This window comes from Pecten maximus, chromosome 15, assembly GCF_902652985.1.
Source record: "Pecten maximus chromosome 15, xPecMax1.1, whole genome shotgun sequence".
Taxonomy (NCBI): domain Eukaryota; kingdom Metazoa; phylum Mollusca; class Bivalvia; order Pectinida; family Pectinidae; genus Pecten; species Pecten maximus.
In genome coordinates, this window is record NC_047029.1 from 32,745,838 (window position 1) to 32,767,410 (window position 21,573).

The window sequence follows — 21,573 nt, forward strand, 5'->3', positions numbered from 1 at the left end:
ATTTATTCAAGTATGGTTACATAACGGCGTTATAAACTGGTGTTAATTGAAGAAATGCCGATTAATTGACTACTTTTTAAGTAATTTTGACGATGTTTGTCGTTTTCGTAAGAATGTACAGCACTTTTCGTTGCTCTCATACAATTACCTTCACGCTCGTACCTATTTCATAAGTATTGATTTAGGGTAGTCGGGTGCTCTAGGACGATTCATAGAGCAAGTGTTAATGTTCATTCTCCAATATTGGAACTCTTCAATGTTTTAAGTATCGAAATCGGCATATAGAAACGAACAAACGTTAATAAACGAATGCAATGGATCGTAATTAATTCAATTAATTATTTACAGATGATTTCCAAAGACATAAGGTATAGTTAGAAGTTTTCGGTTGTACACATGCAAGTTTGTAAATTCGTCACTGTGATGAAACCACCGTCCTCGTCGTTGCCATGACAGCCGATCGAAGCTGCGATCACGAATGCACTGACAAAGTGAAAGTTGAAGTATTTTTCGCAACATGCGGTTTAAACTTAAAATTACAATCACACCTCATATTGATTGGGGTTGTTTAATCATACCTGATCAATTGAATTATCAGAAAACTAACAAAAACATTAAAAAACACAGTGAAGCCTTCGTGTCAGGCAGTGCAGACACAACGCGGGATCTGTAAACAATGTGACGTCATTGGAATGTACAAGTTGCAACAATGTACAACAATGTATATTTTACATGAATACACTAATGAGCAACAAAACGGGACGCAACATTAACCCACATGCGTTTTCTTTTCCACTTTTTCACACTTCCTTCAAAACATTCACTAACTATTTCTACCACAATAGGTGGGTCTAAATGCGCTTTGATTGGTTGACACGGTGACCTTTGACCGGGATTATGTTTTAATCACGTGGTTCAGTGCAATTTGATTGGCTATCACTTCATGGCCGCTTCACGATGTCCTGGAAATGATAACGCATAAGAAGTTTTTTGAATAGTTTTGTTATATTCTTGAAAATATTGATTTTTATCGAAGCGTTGCTTTGAAAGAATAAACCTTATAATTTTGTGATTTGTAATAAATTGTAATATTTTCATACATTTCCGAATTTGTCAGTTTTGCATATTAATTAGCGGCATTCTGAATCAGGTCATATCCTTACACCCAATGTAATTAAAATCTAGATGGTCATTCTCACTACGTTATGGGATGTTGTTAGATGTTCATGTAACGTAGTGATAATGACCATCTTGATTTTAATAAGATTGCCTTACACCACACCTGATATTGTGAAAAGAACACACGTTGACATAAAACAGGTCACACAAATTCGTAATTGTTGTTGATGGTAATTCATTTTAAGTTAAAGCTCGTGTTTTTGTAACTTTTATAAATAACTAACGAGAATAAAAGAAATATCATATACAACAACCACTCGTTGTGTAACCTCTATATAACACAATATAACGGGTGAAATCTGCAATTTTCAAAAGTCAAGATGGCTGCCTGTCGGTCCCAAAGTGCAATATGCATAGAAGGTAATAAAATAATGCCGCATGTTGTCTAATGATCTTGTATAGTCAATAGTATAATTTGCTGCAAATGAGGCGTTCAAATAATCCTAAAGACAAAAAATATTCCAATTAATTTTAAGGCACACTATTTAGGTCACCTGAGACGAATTCTCAGTTGACCTATTGCGATCGCCTTTTGTCCGGCGTCGTCCGTCGTAAACAATTTACATTTTCCACTTCTCAATTACCAACAGAGACCTGATATTGAGTATGTTGCATGCTGGGATAAAGGGGTTTGTTAAAATGGATGACCTTGACCTTCAATCAAAGGTCACGGGGGTCAAATATAAAATATTTTCCTCTTGATAACCAAAAGGCCCAGAGACCCAATGTTAGGTATGTTGCATGCTTGGATGAAGGGCTACCAAGTTTGCAATCTAATTTAAATCATCCCATAATGGTTCACGTTCTGATGACCTTTGAGATATGTGTATTTCACTTCTAGGTCAATTTGTCGATGTTATCGAAGCAAGCCATTTCGTCACACCATGCATCTGAAGCAAACCATTTCAGCACAAAATGATATACAATTGTACCTATATGCTTTGTGGGACGAAATGACTTAAATCAAATTGACAGATTATGCAAGCTATGCACTCTAGTCATGCTAATTCGGACAAATAAAATTCACTTCCAAGATTCTGGAAGTAGTCATTTGATTGGCTTATCCAAAATATCACCCTGACGAGACCCCTTATGGGATGTTGTTTGATGTTCATGTAACGGAGTGAGAAGTGAGAGTGAGAATCTAGATTTAATTAGATTGTCAAGTGTTTTTTTAAATGGATGACCTTGACCTTCATTCAAGGTCTCCTGCTTAGCATATTAGGAATGGGTAGACTGCTTTGCCCTTTGTCAGTATAATGTGAACGGTTGGGGAGTGCTGCTGGTTGTCTTCACCAGTATGCTTCAGTGAGGTAGCACTACAGTTGAGTGTAGACTAAAGGTTACATCCAAGTGCATTCCATTTGGACTTGGAGTGCACTCTGTTTGGACTCCAGGTAAACTTGGAGTGGACTCCGAGTCTACCTGGAGTCCTATAAGACACCGTGGTTGCCAAGGGTCTATAATCAGACTATATCATATATACATGTATTAATACTTTGATGCTTTTGATATGATTTATATATAAATAAATAGATTTTTACAAATTACTTCTGTTCTGTTAATAATGCCTACATGTTAAATTTATATTTTATAAAGATCCATAAAAGACATTTATACAATTTATGCTATAATCAGGTTTCTATGAAAGTTTATTGCTTATTATTTTATATTTTATTAAAATGTAATTAAATTGTATTTCATTTTATTAAGGAATTGAAAATTATTATTTCAATATTTATTTCTGTACATATATCATGATTTTAAAGGAAGTTTAGATAATGTATCATTATGTTATTGATTATTAATATTGAAAATTTACAGTGTTTAATGAATTATGTGTTATTTAATAAGACATTCTCTACATGAAATTGATTGATTGATTGATTGATTGATGGGGCTTAACCGATTATAACCGAGCCTAGGACATCTCTACATGAAAGGAAAATATAACTACATATATGTACTCAGTTCAGGAAAGTTATTATAAAATAAACATAATGTATATATTTTATATAGGTTTATATATTTTAATGTATCGTTAAAAAATACGAGCAGTACCTGGTTAAATTAATGTTCTGACATCAGAACAGTAAGAGTATCTCCTGACTTGAAGGAAAGGATTATAGCTCTCCATCTGAGAGGCCTTAATCAGACCAAAATTTTTTACGAAATACCGATGTAATTAAGGTGAAAATGTCAAAATATGCCGTAAAACCATTTACAAATTGGTTAACAAGTTTAAGAAGACCAACTCTATTGAAATGAATTCATTAAATCCATTCAGTACTTTCTGAGAAATGGCGATAACAAAATTCAATTGTCAAAATCCAAGATGGCTGCATGTCGGCCATGTTGTTTTCCGACTGGTCCCAAAATAAAATATGCATAACTAGGGACCAAGAAAAATCTACATATGAAATTTCAGAAAAATCCTTTAGGTTCTTTTTGAGAAATAGCGATAACAAGAATTGTTTACGGACGGACCACGGACGCAGGGCGATTGGAATAGCCAACCATGATGATAGTGGGGTAAAAACACACTCATCGCACACACGGGAGGCCGTCCTTAAATGACCTTAGCTGTTAATAGGACGTTTAACAAATGAAACCAAACCAAACCAAATTTGTTCAAATGGATAACATTGACCTTCATTTAAGTTCACAGAGGCCAAATATGCTAAAATATGTAAAAACTCCGAAGACCGTTAAGGCTCATGGGTCTCCTGTTTAGCTGTGTGATACACGCGTGATGGTTAATTTTGCACTTACATTTGAACCGAACAAAACATATTATTTTTAAATGAATACATCAATAAACGATTTCCTCACGATTTCTGTGTTTTCACAACCGAATTTCAACGTTTGGGATCAAATATCATTATCCGGATGTTTTCTTTGGTCGTCGTGCATTCGCATGGTCAAGTGACCGGCACCGACGACTTCATTAACACTTGGTCGGTAAATATGGCCAGATCGCCCTTTAAATTTCTGTTCAAATAACCGTGATACACTTGTTCATCGGATTAAGAAACTGGAGAAAATGCTGCACATTCATCTATTTATTTGCGTAGTTATTCAGCGGTGATAGGAACTGGCACTAATTAACGAAGTGCCAATTTGTTAACTACTTTAATAATTTAGACGATGTTTGACATTTTCATAAGAAGGTAAAGCACTTTTCGTTGTTCGCGTTCGCGTATATTGCCCTGCGTGTGTGTGGTGAGTGCGCATGTGTGTTTTGGGAGGCTGCGGTATATTCGTGTTAAGTCTCCTTGTGATAGGCCGGAACATTTGCCGATTTATAGTGCTACCTCACTGAAGCATACTGCCGAAGACGCCCAGCAGGACACCCCATCCGGTCACATTATACTGACAACGGGCGAACCAGTCGTCTGACTCCGAATATGCTGAGCGCTAAGCAGGAGTAGAGGAACATATTCGTCCTCAGACTCATGCGTGAGGTGAGTGCGTGTGTGTGTTTTACGAGGCTGTGGTATGTTCGTGTTAAGTCCCATGGTGGTAATCTGGAACATTTGTCGATGTATCGTGCTACCTCTCTGAACCATACAGCCGAAGAAACCCAGCAGGATACTCCACTATGTATACATGTATATACATTGTGTATAATCAAAGTGTATGAATGTGAATGTGTATGTTTGGGTTACCTCCCTTAAATGTTAGTTATACATGTATTTTTTTTTGATTTCATATTAAATTTATATATCTTTTTATGTTTATACGATCCACTTGCAACTGTAGGAGAGAATTGTTAAAGGCTTGGGCCTGTTATTTTGTCCTTTTGACTAATACCATCAAATGTCAATAAAATTTGTTAAAATGAAAACAGCCAATGCTTAATAACCTAAACATGTAATTGGTTAAAAAACCGAGAACAGTATTTAAAATCAACAATATATATATTGTAAACCGACAATGAGGCAAACAATGTCACATAATCTAATAGAACAGCAAATACTTTAACAGATAACGGTCAAAATGCTACAGCTATTTAGTTGAAACACACAGTTGACACCTGTGTGTAGAAATGCATTCGAATTATAAACAATTGATTTAGAATCACTAGTCGAGTTTTTGTCAATTTCAACAAATTGTATTGACATGGATGGAAAGTCAATAGGATTAGACATCAGGCATAGCCTATCTAAGTCTTCTCCTTAGAAACAACAGGTGGTAAGAAATACAGACAAATATAGTGTATATGTACACATTGATATATTAAAAATTGAATTAAGGGGAAGTAACTCCTTGAGGTTGATAGACTTATTTAATGTTGTTTAGGAGAGTAACCATTTTACTAAGGGTGCTTAATTTTAAATACTGGTTTATTATATTATCAGTGAATAATAGAAGGCAATAAAATATTTATATTAATATAAGTATACTGTTAAGCATAAATATTTGGTGATTTTGAATTTATCCCCTCAACAGATACAGGCCACACAGTCCATATGCATAACACACTGGCCATCCACTGATGAGGATCAAGAGCCAATTTCAACAAATAGATATTTATTTTTGAAATAGGGTTACACCAACTCTTGCAAATAATTTGATAATTTCTTAATCCGATTGAAAGGACTTACTTCATTTTGATGGTTATATCATAAAAAAAGAAAAAAAGAAAAAAAAACACAAAAGAGATAGAGAAAAAATAAAAGCAAGAAAAGAAAACATATTAATAACAAGTGTCAAATCTGCCCAAAACCATATCCATCCAGTAGATATTCCATAAGTGCTGTAATTAAATTTAATTTATCCAACATTTAACAAAACTGGAATTATGTGATTAACAGGTGGATAATCCAAGTATACTGTGTACTGCTATATCATTTAAGTAAAGTGCAACATGGGGTTGCCTAAGTGGATAGCATAATTCAATCTAGGAATTGATGGTAATATATATATAGCTTAGCAATGTAAAAATATATATATTATTATTATTTAATAACATAATTGTTAATATTAATGAAATCTATTTGATTGCGATATATAGCTTGATATTATGTGATAATATATTACAATTATTACAACCATGTAAAAGGACATTTATACATAGATGATTATGAGAATAATGATTTAACTTTTGTTGGAGAATCTGGCGGATATTATCATATTTGTTACATTCTGAAAAATAATGTAATGCAGTTTCAAAAGATTGGTTGCATTCACACATTGGAGATTCAATTAAATGATCTTTGAAACGATCATAGTTTAAATTACTAGCATTATTTCTTAACTGGCATAGAATAATATTTATGTCTCGATTTCCACAAAATTTGAAAACAGTTGATTCAGACTTTATAAATTGACTTTTATTTAGTAGCCTTTTAAGCTGTGGCGTAGACTGAATGTTACTAAAATCTGGATCAAGTCTATTAATTTCATTAAACATGGATGGAAAAGAGTCGAGTTTCACCCAATTGCCATTAAGTCTCCTTGTGATAGGCCGGAACTTTTGCCGATTTATAGTACTGCCGAAGACAACCAGCAGGACACCCCACCCGCTCACATTATACTGACAACTGGCGAACCAGTCGTCCCATTCCAAATATGCTGAGCGCTAACCAGGAGTAGCAACTACCATTTTTAAAGACTCTGGTATGTCTCGGTTAGGGGACAGAACCCAAAGTCTTCCTCACAGCGGCGAACGGTCAACTAAAGGCCAAAAGTGGGGCATTTTAAAGGGAAACACTAGGATGAAGAAAGTTGTACAGAAAGAAGACAAGAGATAACATCCCAAATTTAGTCGCCTCCTACGATCATGCAATGGGGGCAGCAGGTACAATTCTTACGTCCAATCTAATTAAAATATAGATGGTCAGTCTCACTACGTTACATGAACATCTAACAACATCCCATAGGGGGTCACGTCAGGGTGACCTTTTGGATTAACAAATCAAATGACTACTTCCAGAATTTTGGAATTTTATTTGTCCGAATTACCATGACTAGAGTTCATAGCTTGCATAGTCTGTCAATTTGTTTCAAGTCATTTGTCCCAGAAATCATATAGCTACATGTACAAAATGTATATACATGCTGTACCGAAATGATTTGCTTCAGATGCATACAGTGACGAAATGGTTTGCTTCGATGACATCGACAAATTGACGATTCGCCCTGAAAGTGAAATACATATCTCAAAGGTCAGCAGAACGTGACCCCGTATGGGATGTTGTCAGATGTTCATTTAACGTAGTGAAAATAACCATCTAGATTATAATTAGATTGACATGAGTGATGTACTTGATGTATTCTCACGCTATCAATGATCACGGGCTTATTGCTAATATATTGAGAAAACGTTATACATGGAGTGTGCATAAAGATATGGAAACTTTGCTTGTAAATTCTTTTGTTATTTTTAGCCCACCATCATCAGATGGTGGGCTATTCAAATCGCCCTGCGTCCGTGGTCCGTGGTCCGTCCGTCCCTCCGTCCCTCCGTCCGTCCGTCCGTCCCTCCGTCCGTAAACAATTCTTGTTATCACTATTTCTCAGAAAGTACTGAAGGGATCTTTCTCAAATTTCATATGTAGGTTCCCCTTGGTCCCTAGTTATGCATATTGCGTTTTGAGACCAATCGAAAAACAACATGGCCGACAGGCAGCCATCTTGGATTTTGACTGTTGAAGTTTGTTATCGCTATTTCTGAGAAAGTACTGGAGGGATCTTTCTCAAATTTCATATGAAGGTTCCCCTTGGTGCCTAGTTATGCATATTGCATTTTGAGACCAATCGGATAACAACATGGCCGACAGGCAGCCATCTTGGATTTTGACAATTGAAGTTTGTTATCGCTATTTCTGAGAAAGTACTGAAGGGATCTTTCTCAAATTTCATATGTAGGTTTCCCTTGGTGCCTAGTTATGCATATTGCGATTTGAGACTAATCGGAAAACAATATGGCCGACAGGCAGCCATCTTGGATTTTGACAGTTGAATTTGTTATCGCTATTTCTGAGAAAGTACTGAAGGGATCTTTCTCAAATTTCATATGAAGGTTCCCCTTAGGTGCCTAGTTATGCATATAGCGTTTTGAGACCAATCGGAAAGCAACATGGCCGACAGTCAGCCATCTTGGATTTTGACAATTGAAGTTTGTTATCGCTATTTCTGAGAAAGTCCTGAAGGGATCATTCTCAAATTTCATATGTAGGTTCCCCTTGGTGCCTTGTTATGCATATTGCCTTTTGAGACCAATCGGAAAACAACATGACCGACAGGCAGCCATCTTGGATTTTGATAATTGAAGTTTGTTATCGCTATTTCTGAGAAAGTACTGAAGGGATCTTTCTCAAATTTCATATGTAGGTTTCCCTTGGTGCCTAGTTATGCATATTGTGTTTTGAGACCAATCGGAAAACAACATGGCCGACAGGCAGCCATCTTGGATTTTGACAATTGAAGTTTGTTATCGCTATTTCTGAGAAAGTACTGACGGGATCTTTCTCAAATTTCATATGTAGGCCCCCTTGGTGCCTAGTTATGCATATTGCGTTTTGAGATCAATCGGAAAACAACATGGCCGACAGGCAGCCATCTTGGATTTTGACAATTGAAGATTGTTATCGCTATTTCTGAGAAAGTGCTGAAGGGATCTTTCTTAAATTTCATATGAAGGTTTCCCTTGGTGCCTAGTTATGCATATTGCATTTTGAGACCAATCGGAAAACAACATGGCCGACAGACCGCCATCTTGGATTTTGACAATTGAAGTTTGTTATCTCTATTTCTCAAAGTACTGAATGGATCTTTCTCAAATTTCATAAGTAGGTTCCCCTTGGTTCCTTGTATTGCATTTTTGGACCAGTCTTTCCTGAAAACAATTTGGCAAACAAACAGCCATTATCGTTAAATCTCAACTTTCTTATATAGCTAGGATTCCCTTGTTTGAAAAGTACTGGAGGGATGTCTCGATTTGCACAGATTAGTAAAATGAAGGGAAAAGTAGAGAAAAGATCAATCTGACATGGAACCTATGAAGATCATTCAATGGTGGGCGCCAAGATCCCTCTGGGATCTCTTGTTTATATTTGCAATACATCATTAATTTCTGGTATGTAATGCAGGAAGCTGTAATCCTGTTCCGGGCTGTAGTGGTACTAGATATGGTAATCAAATGGAAATCAAACGGCGCAGATTTAGGAGATTCGTTGGTCAAAAGAGAAGACGGGAATGGTGTCTAGATGAGACATCTGGGACATAGAAATCGTCTACTGGCTGTATACTGAACTGTGTTAAGATAAAGTCCACAATTTGGAACTCCTAAACATTCGTCATTGTTTGAACTATACAGTGAAACCAGATTTTACGACACTGCCAGTGTACTGGATATGACATGTTGTCGGTGAAATCAGCGTCGGCAATGACAATATACAATTGTAGCATATTGAAGAGGTCAAAACATTGATCTATCGACCAAAGAAAACAAATTTAAACAGAGAACGAAATCAGTGCACAAACCATGTATCGACCTCAATCAAAAGACAATCATTTGTTCCGACTCTCTGTCTGTCTGTCAGAGCTTACAATTACGAGATCCTAAAAATACACTCGTACAACAACCCTGTCTTTCGAATATCTCATATCTTAAAAAATGCAAAATAACATTTGGATTCCTAACCATGTCGGAACTGAAGGCAATGAACTTGTTGACCGGCAAGCAAAACATGCTTTAAATCTGCAAGAGACATAATATCAAAATACCATATACTGCCATTCGAAGTAAATGGCAGCAAAGCTGGTCAAGCGAGACCAGCAACAAACTTTTAAAAGTACATCAGAAATTTAAAACATCAATTTCAAGTCGGACAGATCGTAGAGAGGAGTCCTCTCTCAGCTCCGTACGGGGCACACATATCCTACGCATTCGTTCCTTTTAAAACGAGAAGATCCACCAATATAGCATGCATGTGGCACACAATTCACAGTAGAGCATATTGTAATAGAATTTTCCGATCTCAAGTACATTCTACTTAATACTTTCCGAGTCCCGGATTTGGAAGCTCTTTTCAATTCCGTGGATTCGAAAGCACTATTTAGATATTTGATAGAAATCGTTCTATTCAATAGACTTTGATGTCATTTTACCTTACTCTCTTTGAAGTTATAGATACATCACAAAGTTCACATAATATATTCGTTATAGACGAATACGAACAATACGAACCTTTTTTAAAATGTTTTTATCTGTTTTTAAACTCAAATGAAATAAATTAATAGTATTTTGTTTTGGCCCTAAATGACCATTGCTGTCGATGGGCCGTAACATCTAAACAAATCGTCTTGTTATATTTATACTCGTGTTTTTTAGCCCACCATCTTCAGATGGTGGGCTATTCAAATCGCGCTGCGTCCGTGGTCCGTCGTCCGTCCGTCCGTCCCTCCGTCCGTAAACAATTCTTGTTATCGCTATTTCTCAGAAAGTACTGTAGGGATCTTTCTCAAATTTCATATGAAGGTTCCCCTTGGTGCCTAGTTATGCATATTGCGTTTTGAGACCAATCGGAAAACAACACTTGTTATCGCTATTTCTCAGAAAGTACTGTAGGGATCTTTCTCAAATTTCATATGAAGGTTCCCCTTGGTGCCTAGTTATGCATATTGCGTTTTGAGACCAATCGGAAAACAACATGGCCGACAGGCAGCCATCTTGGATTTTGACAATTGAAGTTTGTTATCACTATTTCTGAGAAAGTACTTAATGGATCTTTCTGAAATTACATATGTAGGTTTCCCTTGGTGCCTAGTTATGCATATTGCGTTTTGAGACCAATCTGAAAACAACATGGCCGACAGGCAGCCATCTTGGATTTTGACAATTGAAGTTTGTTATCACTATTTCTGAGAAAGTTTTTAAGGGATCTTTCTCAAATTTCATATGCAAGTTTCCCTTGGTGCCTCGTTATGCATATTGCATTTTGAGACCAATCTGAAAATAACATGGCCGACAGGCAGCCATCTTGGATTTTGACAATTGAAGTTTGTTATCTCTATTTGTCAAAGTACTGAATGGATCTTTCTCAAATTTCATAAGTAGGTTCCTCTTGGTCCCTTGTATTGCATTTTTGGACCAGTCTGTCCTGAAAGCAACCTGGAAAACAAACAGCCATTATCGTTAAATCTCAAATTTCTTATATAACTAGGATTCCCTTGTTTGAAAAGTACTGGAGGGATGTCTCAATTTGCACAGATTAGTAAAATGAAGGGAAAAGTAGAGAAAAGATCAATCTGACATGGAACCTATGAAGATCATTCAATGGTGGGCGCCAAGATCCCTCTGGGATCTCTTGTTATACTGTGTTTTCGCCATAACAAAGAACCGTACAGTATCTATCTATATGTGGGCGTGTATGTTGGGTATTTATACCATTGATCACGACATGCCACATCTAGCCGGGTTTTACCTAACGCCAGCAGATGGTGTCGCATATATATTTGTAACCTGAACTATACCTAATCTCATCAATCGAATATACAATACGATAATTCAGCTAATGTTTGATGCATGCTGCTTAGTTATCGTTGTGGACAATTCCAAAGTGAAATGTCTTCAAACTCGACGGAGCTCATTTCTGTGAATAACACCGATTTACAGGAAAGCTGCCAAAATATACCCAATTATTCTGCACTTGTGGAAAATAACAATCAAAATAATGCTAGGAACAGCCAGGGAAAAACAAGGGACGATGACACGTTGACGTAAGTATCAGGTATTTAATGACATCCGACATATAGATCAGTCAATAATAACCTATGCATAATATATTAATTAAATATTAAGTGCCCTGATAAGACGTTGGCCTTTTCTCTTATCGGTATTAATTCTTAACAGGTCATTAGGGCGACGAATATGAGTAAAACGGACAAATAACCCGAAACATATGCAAATGCAAAAACACATCGGTACACTTACGTTGTTTCAAATAAAAATATATCTTGTGATACGGATATAGATCAACAGCTTTTAGTTCAAAATTTTGTTTGCAGTTCTGAAAAAAAAGTATTTCCAAACTTGTTATACTGTTGTAAAGATTTTGTCTAGTAGATCAATACAATCGTGCTCGTACTTCAGTAAGTTGGAATGTGCTATATTTGTGTGGCCTAGCCTACGAGCAACATCAGTGAGTGACGGAGGGTTTCTTCACCGTAACCTTTTCATCAACTGAAACTCTCTTTTTTCCAATTTCCAAGAAGGTTATTCTAAAACAAATAATTCTTTCCAAAAACAATAAGTGCTGGAGCAACCTCCCTGAACTTATTCGAAACAAATCATAAGTTGAATCTTTTTTAGAAACCCTATCACAACTCTCTACTCCAGCTTCAAATTCTTTATATATTTATGGTCTTTGGAAAGGGAAAATCAATCATTGAAGACTAAGAATGAGCCTAAGCGCATGAATAAAGATAGATTTTCATACCCATTAACACCAAATAAATTCTGTGACTTCTGCAGTTTCCCCTCAAGACGAAAAGCATTTCTTTTGACTTGTCCAATATATCACAACTTGCGTACTAAATTGTTTAGAACATCGTGTTAAGAATTGGCTGCAAATGTCAATCCCGATCTCTTTGTAAATCTTCTGCCTGATCTTGTAAAAAAAATTACATGGCTCCGACAACAATACCGATCCATCTAACAAAAACATTTTTGACTCTGTATTTGAATATATTATTAACTCAAAAAGGTTATAATTTCATCTTTTTACCCCCACCCTTATCCCCTTTCTATGCTGTACCCTTTCCTTCCACTTCCTTTCTTTATGTTATGAACTGCATGAGAGTGAGAGAGCGTGCGATGTAATTACGTCTTGTGCATGCTGTGTTGCTTCTATTTGTAGAGATTTCCAAGGATTCATGCTTCTCCTGCCATCGTATATTGGCATCGGATTTCTTGGACTTCCGTATATGGTAAAGCTTCTTGGTCTATGGGTAAGACATGCTACATATTATCTACATGCAAGATTGCAGTTCCCCTTTTTGTTCCTCCCCATTCAAAATGTCCTTCGTCGGGGATTATTATAGTTATTACTGTCCTTTTTTCAAATTTTTAAATCGTTATTCAATTCTCTGACATGGGGCAAGCAAAATGGCCGACAAGTTCATATATTGAAAACTGACAGTTGACGTTTGTTATTGCTCTCAGATAGTACACCAATGATTATCATATGTTAGTGCATCTGTGTCTCTAAGTGTGAACGGCCGATGAGCAACTATCTTTGGTTTTAACAATCTATTTTTTATCATTATTTCTCAAAAATGTGATGTAATATAGGTTCCCTTGGTCCTTAGTTGATGAACAGAGTTTAGCAATAAGATTGTTCGGAAAACTATTTCTCGGGTTTTGACAGTTGAAGTTGATAACAGTTATTTATTTCTTAGAAAGAGTTTTTAAGGCTCCTATTTGTCAATCAGGCGATGCATGTCATAAGAAGAGACTCTTAAAGACAAAAAGGCAATAGTCATAATATATCAATATAACACCTCATAAAAAAGAACAGGCCAAAAGTACCTGTATCAATCACCTGGATATTGCAGTGAATAATGGGAAACATTCCAAATTTCTACAGATGCCGGATTTTAAAGTCCACTATTTGGCTCAGGCCCTTGGGGAAAGACACAACGTTTATACCAAATTGGTTCCTCTTTACCAAGGGCTGCTTCGGACCAAATTAATTAACTCCTATAGAAGGATTACAAAGAATTCTGATACATTTCCAGAATTGGACCCCGCCTCTTAGGCTTGAGGGTAAGACACACCGTTTATACTAAATTGGTTCCCCTTCAACAAGGGATGCTTCAGACCAAATCAATATAATGCTAGAGAAGAAAGGATAACTAAAATTGTGTCGTCGTCTTTCTAATCGGCCCCTCTCCTCACCCCCCTGGAGCGGGCAGGCCCACAGTTTCCCCCTATTAGGCCCCACTCCTCAGTGGCAAGACATATGCACCGTTCCTACCAGATTGGTTCCCTTTCATCCAAAGATGATTCAGACCTTCCTGACTAATAGCGATTTTTAGGCAAAGATGACGGACGGGCGAACGACGGTGTCGACATAATTTCACTGGCCTCTCAAACCAGGTGAGCTAAAATAAGTGAAAACATTTTTACTAGTGTATAATGAAAGATGAATGCTACGGCAGTCATATTGAATTCTAATCTATTTATTTACAGTCGTTTAGATCCCTCAATATAAGTATTGATATACCCTTTTGAAACATATGTTACCATTCTGTAATGCATACTTGGTAGTATACTTCATTACAGTAACGGATATATTGGTGATTAATATAACCCGGATAGCGTGATCTGTATATTAAAAAATGATTTTTTACTGGGTGAAACCGTTTGACTTCTTCAAAAGCTTACTTAGCAATATTTTATTAAGTTACATATCTATATTTCATAAATCAATATATAGTATCAAACAGGTGAGGAGCTAGTTATTAGTTCTTAACGGCGATCAATACTGTTAATATTAAGGTTATTAAGGACAAACATGGTAAATACAAATTAGTTAAGTGATATATTGGTAATTAATATAACTCAAGACTGCGTGATCTGTAAATTAAAAATGATTATTTAACAGATATATTTGTAACTGGGTGAAACCATTTGACTTGTTCAAAGGTTTACTTAGCAATATTTTGTTATGTTACATATCTTTATTTCTTAAATCAATATATACATGCAACATCAAACAGATGAAAAGTTAGTTATTAGTTCTTAACGGCGATCAATACTATCAATATTAAGGTTATTAAGGACAAACATGGCGAGTACAAATTAGTTGAGTTTAAAAATGTTTGTACTTTTTGGTTAAAATAGCATGCAGTATACTGAATGTAAAGGATTGGTTTGGCTTATTAGTTTGGCTATAGTCATCGTGCTTCGTCCGTCGTCGTCCGCCGTGCGCCGTCCGTAAACTTTTTCTTTCAAAACGCTACTCCTCCTTAACGCTTGGGTGGATTACTTCCAAATTTGGTTTGAAGCATCATTGGGGGAGGGCAATCATATTTTATATAAATGAGGCTGGTCTGACCCCTGGGGCCAGAAGGGCGGGGCCCCAAAAAGGGAACTTGGGTGATTATTGCTATAAAATCCTACTCCTCCTTTACCCTTGGGTGGATTACAACTAAATTTGGTGTGAAACATCAAGTGGGGAGGGTGGTCACATTTTATATAAATGAAGTTGGTGTGACCCCTGGGGCCTGAGGGGCGGGGCCCCAAAAGGGGAACTTTGGTGAATTTTTGCTATAAATCCTACTTCTCTCTAACCCTTGGGTGGATTAATACGAAATATGGCGTGAAACATCCTTTGGGAAGGGTGGTCATATTTTATATAAACGAGGCTAGTGTGACCCCTTGGGCCTGCGGGGCAGGGCCCCAAAAGGGGAACTTTGGTGAATATTTGCTGTTAAATCCTAATCCTCCCTAACCTTTTGGTGGATTACAACCTAATTTGATGTGAAACATAAGGTGACGGCAATCATATTTTTAATGAGACAGGCCTGACCCCTGGGGAAAAAAAGATGGGGCAAATAAGCGCTTAGGTTAATCATTTCTTAAAAATGTAATTCCTCCTTAATGCCTTAATTGATTACAACCATATTTAGTATGAAACATCATTGGAGAAAGGCAATCCTAATTGATATGAGTCTTGTCTGACCCATTGGGACAGAGGGGCATGCCCCAAAAATGGGAACTTGGTTAAAATTTTGCTTTATGATGCTGCTCTTCCTGGACAAGCTAAATGGATAAAAACCAAATTTGATCTAAAACATAACTGGCTGCGATAAATAATTTATGGTAATAATGCTGGATTGAGGGGTGTGTCCCTGCTGTAAGTGTTTGTCAGATGACCGTTAAGGCCCATGGGCCTCTTGTAATTGTTTAACATCCCAATAACATCTAAGGTCATTTAAGGAAAGATGGGGCCGCGGGCCGAGTGGTTAAGGTGTTCCGACACTTTATCACTAGCCCCTACCTCTTGGTTGCAAGTTCGAAACCCACGCGAGGCAGTGACCATGTACTAGCCGTAGGTCAGTGTTTTTTCTCGGGGAAATCCGGCTTTCCTCCACCTTCAAAACCTGACACAGCTAAAATGACCTTGACTGTTAATAGGCTGTATAAAAAAATGAAAAAAGTTCTCCTGTTTACGAGATACATGCGTGTGGTGACAGTGTGTTTTAGGAGGTTAGCGGTATGTTCATGGTTTGTGCTGCCAAACAAGACACCCCACCCGATTGCATTATACTGATAACATGTGTCGGTACTCGCTAAAGCTCGTGTCTTTTCAAAATTAGAAAATTAACTAACTTGAGTTGGATAAAAATGAAAAACAATCTGCACTCTTTGGGGAACCTCTATAAACATTATGATTATTATGTTATCATTCTACTCTCCGAATGTTTGTGTGATATAACCATTGTTGCTTACATTCATTAATCTATTTCTCTTTATATACATACTTCACCGACTGTGATATTTATTTGTTATACTTTTTTAGTCTGTATAAATATTGTTCTTTTGAAGAGGACTTTTATAGGCTTGCCTGGTGTCCAATCCATGTTTTATAACAATGAAATTTGCTGAAATAAAATAAAAACGGCCTTGTCGATGACAGTAAAAACTGCAATATATATGTGTGTTTTGTATCAAGTTTCCTCAAAGACACCCTTGTTTCGAACGAGCTGTCTGAATAATATATTTAGGATGGAGTAAGTAAAAAAACGATTATCTTTGTTTTAGGGTGGGAGTATTGGTCTTCTTTTCTATGGATTTTTGAACGAATTGGGATCTTTGGTTTTAGCCGGAAGTGCCTCCAGTCTAACAGAAAGGTATGCTATCAAAGTACATCCAGTCTAACACATAAGTATAATATCAATCGCTTTAAACGTTGATACACAGACGCTTCACCACCTGCAAAATTAGAAAAATAACAGAATTCATGAAATAGATACATATATATTGGTAGCTAAATATATCTAAAATGTTAGCTTGGTTAAGATTCGCTTAACCTCTTATTTGGAGAGGAACCCATTTCACAATGCATATAGCATTCAGGGCTAGAACTTTATTTTCAAAACCACTAGTCAGTCAGGCTAGCCATTCAAATTTTTACTAGTCCAAATGTAAATTTCACTAGCCCAGTCGGGCTAGTAAAATTGAAAGTTGCTAGCCCGAAAAATATTGGAAATATAACAATGAATATCTATGTTAAATTGTGACATATTTATTATCATGTTCCTCATGATATTGTACATGTATGTGTCCTCATGTGTAACAGATCAGCAGTAACTAATCTGTTGTGATAATAATCAGGATATAAACTGTATTGATAACATCATAACTTAAATTAATAAAATAAATAAATAAGTTGTGGAATTTGGAGAAACGGCAGAATATGGTCGACCATGCTTTGCAACAGAAAACACTCAAAATAATGCATCGACCCTCTTTTGTACAGTAGGATTTAATTTTTGACCACGTTTGTCAGACATTGAACTGTCAATGCATGAACAGTTAGTGTGTCTATTCTCATATTAAAACAACCCTTAACAAAGGCACCCTTACGATAATTTATCTCTGGATAGGCTTTGCAAACCATGGACTGTCCTGAGGTGTCTATTAATTTTGACCCACGGACATTCTTGTTGCAGCTGTTCTTTGAACTTCCGTTCACGTTTGTGATCTTTTTCTCTTTTTTATTGCTTTCATGCTCATTATCATCAGAATTACGATCACCCACTTTCCGTTTCCTAAGACGTTGAATGTAGCGGTCCATATTCAGTTACTACGAGCGCTTTTACCATGTGTCAAAAATCGAGTTGTCAAAAACGAACCTGAATGAGCCGTTAATAATTATTTCGATACAAACGCGAACATGACCAAGAATTACCATGTGCTCAACATCGGAATCCTCGGACTTCATTATGATCGTAATGCTTTCGGAACTCTCGGACGTTTACTATTGTATACACACGGCAAACATGTCGAGTGAAAATGGAAAGTGGAGGATCGTTTTTCAGCGAACATACGAATAAATAATACACAAAGGTATGTGAGTTGTTCATTGAAATATTGTCGGGCATGTGACACTGTGATTTTTACTAGCCCGACATTTTTATCAAATAAAGTTATACAAGATTTCCACTAGTCAGTCGGGCTACCAGAATTTCAAACCACTAGTCCGGGTAGAAAATCTACTAGTCTAGGACTATCGGGCTACCTTTAAGTTCGAGCCCTGCAGCATCCTTGTCAAAAAACAGTGTGCCAATCTCGTTATAGGGGCATCACTATTTATGTATTATTGTATATAGGGTAATGGTAGCGCGTACACTTCTTACACCCTCTCAGCAGAGACAAGATATGGCGTACCAAATCTAGCCGGTTCGTACGAATCATTCAAAGCGGATAACTCAACAGTTAATATTTTTACGTAAAGATAGGTTATTCCGGATCGGAATACTGTACCATTGACATTCATTTGTCTCTGAAATTAAAATCAGAATTAAATGGAACGAATCATACTGAGAAATGTTATCTGTCAATAATATTTTAAGAGAGGATACAAACGACAGGAAGTGAAATGGGTATTGTATTATACAGAATGGTTTTTGTGTACGGCCGCTAATTCCGGACAGTCGAGTCGGCATATTTCCACAAGCACTGATATTGTATACAGGAAGGTATCTGAAGTAACGGTTTTGTCGAGAACAAAATATATACTTTTGTTTTTACCTCTGCTGAAACAGCCTTAATGTCTGATGCGAGCAATGACGATGAAGGATAAACAGCTGTTGTCTACCAAAACTTTGGCAAGAGACTCCACGAAAGCCTTCTTCCCTAAGTTACTCCGTCATCCCTGCTTTTCATTATTTACCAAACGGTCTTCGGATGGGGCATCAGCGGTGTTATGACAATACAACGTGCCCATTATCAGTGGATAGTTTACTGGTTTCAATATTAATTATGAATAATGTAGGCATCATCATCGTCATTCTCATTTTTCAAGCAAAAAATAAATATTCCTTTGAATCAAAGGTGTGCAAATTTACTTCGATTTTAGAACAGGTGAGAGGTTTAGCGACATCGGGAGAGTAGCGGAGATGAGTATGAAGTTTGGGCCTCCTTGTTTACAACCTCATGCTGGGAAGTTCAGGTAAGTGATAACTTCTACTTGATGGGCACAATGCCAAGAACTGGATCATTATCAGTTTCTGACATACCTTGCACAAACCCCTTTTTGAAAAAAAAATCATATTCAATGTATATATTATAAATATTTGTTTGATCTCTGCAAACAGTCGACGCGGCCAGTGGTGGGACACGAGGTGTCGTTCAATGAAATAAAAGGAAGGAAACACCGTATGTAAATACTTGTGAAATGATCGGTTATTAGTGATGATCGATGTATGTTGCTAATGTTTAAGTGACGGTTTTGTCCAACAAATTATTTTTGATAAAATGTCTGCCCCATGTTCTAATATCGATGAATATACATAAATCTACATAAGCTCACATTCTTTCCGAGTTGGTTAGCTAACGACAACTATTCATATATTGAAACTCTGGTCAATACATTGTTTATACAATACAATATGATTTTGTTTCAGATTAACTGTTGACTTATGCATATTTATGAGTTATGGCCTACTTTTACCAGATCTGATTTCAGCTATGAATCTGTTTGTAAAAGACGTAAGTACTTTCCTGTTTTTATTGATTACGAATTCAATTGAAACTATTAACCTTCTGATGTGTTTTAATTCACGTTCCGAAATGGATTTAAGATATCATATCCCATTGGCGTTTTCTTTTGGTATTTGAACGTCTAAATACCACAATAGTGTCCACTGTGTAGGAATGAATCCGGATATAGGTACCGGGCGAAGCGGAGATTGATAAAGCCGGACGAGGACAGGAGGGTAGTTTATGTAATATGTGTCATATTTAGATTTGTCGAATATATTGATGAGGAATCAATCTACCGGTAATGATTGAAGAGTATGTCATTATTGGCGCATTTTCCACACACTTTTTGGTGCTTTTAAAACACAATTAATCAGTAAGGTCATTTAAGTACGATGCCTCAAAACTAACTTTTTTCAGAAATGTTCCAATTGGTTTATGTGGGGAAAAAATCGAGGAAAGTTGATTCTCGAGTTCGTGTACAGCATACGATCCTTTAGGAAACTTGTTAAAATATTTGTTTTAACCATTATATTGGCGTATTTAGAGAATGCATGGTCAGTGTCTTAAAATATAAGCTGTATTTTGGCGAGGGTTAAGAAAGTTGCGAGCTTTTCGGATACTATTTAACCATCAATAACCATTTTTAAGTGAAAACATATCAACAATGCTTCAAATATGTTCGCCTTTTTTAAAGTTGTTTGTCAGCACTTGGTAAAAATGAAAAATACAGCTGGTTTTTTTTTGTTACTGCCGAATACAGCAGTAAGATATGGGACGGTGTATTTCGACAATGCAGATGCAGGAAGCAGTATAAAATCGTATAGCACATGCGAACTTCGCACTCACCACACGCATGCATGTCACACGCACGGGAGGCCGTCCTTAAATGACCTTAGCTGTTAAGCAAAACATACCAAACCAAACATGCGAATTGGAAGCAAGTCCATGGCGATCAACGGTATACGCAGCATAAGATGAGTTTCACTGGCTTTATAGTATATGTGTTTGGACTAACACACAACTTATATGTTTTGGAGGATTTAACATCCGCTTCCTGGTGAATTTAGCAATATCAATATATTTGAGTTGTTTATTCTGACAAGCGCAAGAAGGCAATATAACAAAAAGGAATTATCAATCGGTGAAAGGACAAAAAGGGTAACTACCTCCTAAACTGCTCATCCGCGAAGTCATTACTAGGACAAGTGACGGTATCATCACTTGTGCCCGTGTGTTGCGATGAGATGAGTGATTAAAGGGGAATGACGAAGTTATTTCACCTCCTTGATTACAACTGTATCCACCATTCTGAAATTGAAGGGGATAACAATCAAGCAATATGCGTAGCTTAAGTTTCGACTTGAATGACCTGACTTATTTTTAGGTCACCTGAGACGATGTCTCAAATGACCTATTCCAATCGCCTTTTGTCCGTCGTCCGTCGTGCGTCCGTAAAGAGTTAACATTTTCAATTTCTTTTCCAAAACCACTGAACCAAATTCTATGAAATTTGGCAGGGAGCCTCTATGGCTAAAGGTCAACTTAAATTATGAATTATATGGTCCCCACCCCAAGGGGCCTGACGGGCGAGGCCAAAAATGGTCAAATTAACTAAATCTTTACTCTCATATAAGGTGGAATCGAACAGTCTTCGTAGATGGAAGGATTTT